Genomic DNA, 6,933 nt, shown 5'->3' on the forward strand with positions numbered 1-6,933 from the left:
TCCCCTGAGTCTGCCAGGAGTGATCCTTCAGCAAAGAACCAGATGCTTTCCCAAAATGATAATAAATATTAAATAAATAAGCAAATAAATAAAGGAAGAAAATCTGTGCTACATTATCCCAACTTTCTGAATTTGGAATTAGTGTAGTATCATAGAAAACTAGCTAAGTCTATAGTTTGATCAGCTTAACAGCCAGAAAATCTAAGATGAAGCAAGCTAAAGAGAATTAATTAGTGTACTTTGTAAACCACTTTCAAGTTTCTTCAGGTATAGGAGATGAATCAACAAAAATAAGTTACTGGTTATATGTTTTGGTGATGTTGACTTGTAGCTAGGGATTAGCACTTCTGGATTAGAAAGGAAGAGGAAGACAAAGAGAGAAACTAAAATAATAAATAATTTATTTCATTAGAAATTCAGCTGATAGAATATAATATGGAAAATCAGAGATAGAAAGAAGTCAGAGTTCAGCAAAGCCTTTATTTGGTTTATCCTTTGTTTCTCTTGTTCTTGACTATTCACATGTTGCTTAGATTCAGTCTCTTTTATTTTTTAAATTAATTAATTTTTATTTTGACCAAAGTGGATTATAAATCTTTCACAGTAATATTTGAGGCTCATAATGACATTGAATCAGGGGCATTCCCACCACCAGTGTTGTCCTCCCTCCACCCCTGTTCCAGTATGCATCCCATATTCCACCCTTTGAACCCCAGGGTGCTAGTATAAGTGGTCCCCTCTGTGTCTAGCTTGTTGTAGATTGAGTTTCAATTCTGTTGTCATTGGCTTTGGATTTGGTTTTTAAGTATGATCTTTTTTTATTTCTACTCAATGTTCATATAACTGTCTAGACTTGGTACCCTCCATTATTTCCCCCTCAATTTGTGAGGCAGAACAATATGGTTCAAGTTATGTGGTTCTGTTTGGAGGGAAGGAAAAATAAAGAGAAAAAAAAGTGGGGGGGGCAAAAATCAAACAAGCAAGAAATGGGTAGAGTTCTTCTAAAGGCTATAAATATCAATTTAAGAGAAGAAAGGGAAAAAGGAAGAAAAACATAAAAACCATACAAAAATATCAAACAAAAGAACCCAAAAAGCACCACAGCAATACAGACAACAACCAAACAATAACCATGGTCCCAAAATAAAAACAAAACAAAGCACACACACAAAAAGAAAAAAACAACAACAATAATAACAATAACAAAAAAATTAATTTGTGCTTTTTTTGGCATAGGCACAATAAATAACTATATATATATATATATATATATATATATATATATATATATATATATATATATATATATATATAAAGAAACCCTTTATCTCTTAGGTTAAGGGTATTCCGTTTCTAATCTCCCCAATATTTATTGTGCCTATGCCAAAAAAAGCACAAATTAATTTATATATATATATATTTATATATATATATTTATATATATATATATAGTTATAGGAATAACTATAGGCTCCCTACATGCTCTTTTACTCTTCCCTAGGTCCTTTTGTGCTGTCTGGAAACTTTCTGCTCAGTCGTGGATCATAAAATCAGACCTCTAACTAGAGATCTCGGTATTTGCACAGGTCATAGGATGGAGACAAGAGTGAAGTCTTTCTTTGCGCTTCTAGAAATTCTGTTCCAACATTGTAGTTTTAATCAGTCTTCTGTAGTTGGTGGGCTTGGTTTTTGCACTGATCCTAGTAGATACAGTCTCTTATTCACACTTTGAAGTTCAGTTATTCTTTCTTTCTATGCCATGAGCAAATCCATAGTAGTTTTATAGTATCCAAACCTTTTTAGATGAATTTTTTTACTTAAGTAAAAGACCAAGAACAATCAGTGCTGGCGGGGATGTGGAGAGAAAGGAACTCTCATTCAATGCTGATGGGAATGCCGTCTAGTCCAGCCTTCATGGAAAACAATATGGAGATTCCTCCAAAAACTGGAAATTGAGCTCTCAAGTGATCCAGCTATACCACTCCTAGGGATATACTCTAGAAACACAAAAATAGAATTCAAAAATCCCTTTCTCACACTGATATTCATTGCAGCACTATTTACAATAGTCAGACCCTGGAAACAACTAAGATGCCTCTCAATAGATGAATGACTAAAGAAACTGTGGTACATGTACACAATTAAATAGTAAGCAGCCATCAGAAGAGATGAAGTCATGAAATTTTCCTATATGTGGATGTACATGGACTCTATTGTGCTGAGTGAAATAAGTCACAGGGAGATAGACACTTAATAGTCTCACTCATCTATGGGTTTAAGAAAAATAAAAGACATTATTGTAATAATGCCCAAATCAATAGATATGAGAACCAGAAGGATCGGCTCACAATATGAAGCTCATCACAAAGACTGGTGAGTGCAGTTAGGGAAATAACTATACTAATAACTATCATGACAACCTTAATGAGTGAGAGAAGTAGAGTGCCTGTCTTGAATACAGGCAGGTGCTGGGAGGGAGAGGGGCATTGATGGTGGGAATGTTGCACTGGTGAAGGTGGGTGTTCTGTTTATGATGAAACCCATCTACGTCCATGCTTGTAATCATGGTGCTTAAATAAATATTTTATAAAAAATAAACCTGAATATAAATACATAAGAAAACTTAAATATTTAGTGTACCCATGAACACATGCATGTATTTCTGTCATATATCACTGTTTATGATTTTAAATTATACTGCATATTAATAATACATAAAGTAGATATATTTATAATGAATATTATATATAAAAACCAGAAAGTTCTAAAATAAATAAATCCTGAAACATTTCTCTGTATCTCCATATGGTCCAAATTGATTTACCAAACAAGTTAAATACCTGTAAGGAAAAAGACATGGTTCTGTATAAAAATAGCAACATTATACAAATAATTTCTTTTAACTAAAATAATATGGTATTCATTATTAGTAATATTGCTTATTTCTGAATCATAGCTTTAGGTTTTTTTCTATTATTGAAAAATTATTTGAAAAACATGCTACTTCGGGAAATTAGATATATTTTCAACATTATTGCTAATGATTATAGAATATGTGATTGGTTAATGATAACATTTCCTATTATTGATAATTGCATACTAAGATAATGTTTAAATTAAAATTTCTAAAAATGTGTGCTCTATAGTTAATTTAGAATTATTTTGGCAAAATTCTTATTTTAATTGGGAGTTCCTCTCCACAAAGGCTATATATATCAAGAATACTTTTACTCAAATTATTTGTTTTATTTAAGGTTATTCTTTCTTTGAATATGAACATATATCATTATCAATTACCTTTAATGCTAAAATATTTTCATACACATGAAATAAAAATAATGCTTAAAGTTATATAGAAAAATATAGAATGGCAATTAATAAATTCATGAACATATTCATACATTTTTATCTCAAGAAATTTATTCATGTAAGCAAAAAAAACAAAATAAGTTAAGAATTGAACATTTTATATACATTAACAAAGAAAATATTTTAACTGTCCCATAATATTTGAACTGAGCAAATATGTGTGTTGGACCTTTTTTCTGGAAAATAGTTGAAATTAAAAAATCCCACTAGGTGCTGGAGCAGTAGCACAGTGGTAAGGCATTTGTCTTGTACACAGCCAAACCAGGACAGATCCTGGCTCTAATCCTGGCATCCCATATATTTTCCCGAGCCTGCCAGAAGCGACTTCTGAGCACAAAGCCAGGAGTATCTCCTGAGCACCACCAGATGTGACCCCCCAAAGAAAACAAAAACAAAAACAAAAACAAAAAAGAAATGCGACTAAAGGAGCATATCTTTTCTTTTAGTATCAACTGGTAAATAGGAATTGGAAAATCATTTAATATGGTTCTACTATTAAAAATTCATTCTAGGGGCCGGAGAGATAGCACAGAAATAGGGCGTTTCTTGCATGCAACTGACCTGGGACAGACCCGAGTTCAATTCCCAACACCCTATATGGTCCCCCCAAGCCAGCCAGGAGCAATTTCTGAGCATAGTCAGGAGTAACCTCTGAGTGCTGCTGGGTGACTCAAAAATCAACCATTTAATCAACAAACAAAAAACATCACCTTCTATTTAAAATTACTATTCAGTCATAAACAATACCCCCTTCACCAGTGCAGCATTCTCATCCCCAGTGCCCCTTTCACTCTTTGCCTACCCTTGCCTGTATTTGAGACAAGCATTCTACTTTTATCACTCAATTACATGCTTGTAATCATAGTGCTTAAATAAAGATTTTATAAAAAAAATTAAGTTCAGTAGAAATTAAAAAAATAAAACTACTATTCAACTCTTGTTTCATCATTGAGAAAAATGGTATGCTTTAATATTTATTAAAATATCTCTGTAGGGGCCGGGCGGTGGCGCTAAAGGTAAGGTGCCTGCCTTGCCTGCGCTAGCCTTGGACGGACGGCGGTTCGATCCCCCGGTGTCCCATATGGTCCCCCAAGCCAGGAGCAACTTCTGAGCACATAGCCAGGAGTAACCCCTGAGCGTTACCGGGTGTGGCCCAAAAAAACAAAACAAAACAAAATATCTCTGTAATACTCCCTAACTATCCTCATTTTTACTTTTTCTTGGGGGGCTAAACGCAGTGGTGCTCAGGGGTTTCTATGTCTCTGGGCTTATATATTCCTCCTGATAAGCTCAAGGGACCATATGGGAGGCTAGGGATCAAACCTGATTTAGCCACATACTAGACATGAACCTATTGTGCTATCACTGCGGCCCCCAAATGAATTTTAATAAGTCAAGTATAAGTCCCAAATTAATAGTTAATACCTTGAATTAGAGAATCATTCCCTGTGGGTACTCAAGGACACAGATGTTCTTATGTTCACTCTGTTTACTCACATTACATATAAGAAAAACAGAAATTTCTGAAATCATACTGTTTCAACATAATTGAATTATCGAATTCATATTCCTATAAATAATAGTATCTTCCTATCTTCATTATTCGTTTCTTCCTTCCTTCCATCATTCTCTTATTTATCTCCTTCCTGTATTCCTCTTCTTTACTTCCTTCTTTCCTTTCTTTCTTCCCCTTTTCTGTCTTTTTATTTATTTATTTATTTATTTATTTATTTATTTATTTATTTATTTATTTATTTATTTATTTATTTATTTATTTATTTTGTGGGCCACACCGATGTTGCTCAGGAATTATTCCTGGCTATGTGCTCAGAAATTGCCCCTGGCTTAGGGGACCATATGGAACACCCAGGGATTGAACTGCAGTCCCTCTTAGGTTATTGCATGCAAGGCAAACCTCCTACCACCTGTGCTACCGCTCCAACCCTCTTTCTTTCTTAAGTTCAACAATAGTTCAACAATATTTGGCCTGCACCTGCTTAAAAATGCCTTGGAGATATAATTGCCAAGAGCTTTCAAATACCTATTAATATGTGCCTTGTACTTAAGTAATATGTCATTGTCATTTAAGTTTATTATGCTCTCCTGAACCAAATTGCATAAGACATAGGCATAAAAATAGGCTATTCCTGGGATCTAAACACTTGCATTAATTTTGCAGAAAAATTTAAAGTATATTTTATTCCTTTCTATTCTGAATATGTATAATGCTACTATTCATTAAAAGAGCTTTACTCTTTTAAGGTAAAATATATTTTTGTATCACTGAAAATTATTGTCAATATTGGAAGTCTTTATAATAAGCATATAATGTTTTTAGACAGACTGAGATATTTAAAATGCTACCAAATAATTAAATTGGATGTTTTGGGATTATTACTTTTTAGCCTTCTTCTTTATATTTGTTAATTTGGTACTGGAGACAAATAAAGGCTCCAGTATTTGACTTCATTGTGAATTGTGTCACAGACTTAGAAAATGGATAGTCATTCAGATATTAATAGTGAGCTACTGCCTACACCTTCATTTGGTAAGAACCCCATCCACCATTTGAACAAAATATTATATATTTGTTATTTACAGTAATTCTTTGTAATATAATTGTAAAGTTTACATGTTTTCTTGCAGTATATAGCTTAACTACTTCAAAAGTGGCATATTTCAGTATTTTATATTATATAGAAAAACTTTTTTATGAAAGTTCCAATTATTTTGTGCTTGTAGTAAACTTTTTTAAACTCATGCATAAATTTTTACCCTATCTGGATTAAATCTGTTTACATTTAATCTATATTAAAAACATCTTTAGCATTTAAAATTATCATCCATCTTAAGATACACAACTTTATCTTAGTCAGCCATGGTAAATTTATATTATGTTACTGTATGCAAAAATATTAATATGAGATGCAAACTTTAAACATGGCTATGTGTACTTAGCTTAGAAAAATGCATATTCATTTTAAACTGTCAAAGGATTATGTTAATGACTATATTATACAGCAAAAATACTCACTGAATAAACAAGAGTACCCAACATATTTTTGTTAGCAGTTTATTAATATTAAAGCTTACTTAATCACATTTTTGATATATAATCTTTCATCTTTATTTTTCTACTAACCATAGATATAGTTTTTTGTAGGTTGTATTCTATACACTCAAAGTGGAAAGATCATTAAAAATTGACTGTTCAGAAACAAGTATTTTATGATGGCCTATCATATTTTTTAATATGGAATGTTTCACGAATTTGCGTGTCATCCTTGCACAGGGGCCATGCTAATCTTCTCTGTATCGTTCCAATTTTAGTATATGTGCTGCCGAAGAGAGCATGATGGTCTATCATTTTAATCGAGGTTTTCCAATCAAATTTTATGATATCTTAAAATGTATTTTATGATGCCTTTCATGATATCTTATGTGTGTAAAGGAGGAAACTAATGTATAAATGATTTTAAAAAATCAATGTATAAGTCACACCGATCAGTACATGTATGTTTTCTTTAATATTACTGTCATTTTGACTTTAAATATCATCAACTC

At 32.3% G+C, this 6,933-nt stretch overlaps 1 non-coding gene across 1 annotated transcript; it reads right to left on the reverse strand.

Moving 5' to 3' along the window:
• Positions 1-6,616: 6,616 nt before the first annotated feature.
• On the reverse strand, positions 6,617-6,723 carry LOC126019768 (U6 spliceosomal RNA). Its single transcript, XR_007499392.1, has one exon. It is a non-coding gene; the product is annotated as a U6 spliceosomal RNA (small nuclear RNA).
• Positions 6,724-6,933: the final 210 nt, after the last annotated feature.

The sequence above is a fragment of the Suncus etruscus genome, chromosome 9 (assembly GCF_024139225.1).
Source record: "Suncus etruscus isolate mSunEtr1 chromosome 9, mSunEtr1.pri.cur, whole genome shotgun sequence".
NCBI lineage: Eukaryota > Metazoa > Chordata > Mammalia > Eulipotyphla > Soricidae > Suncus > Suncus etruscus.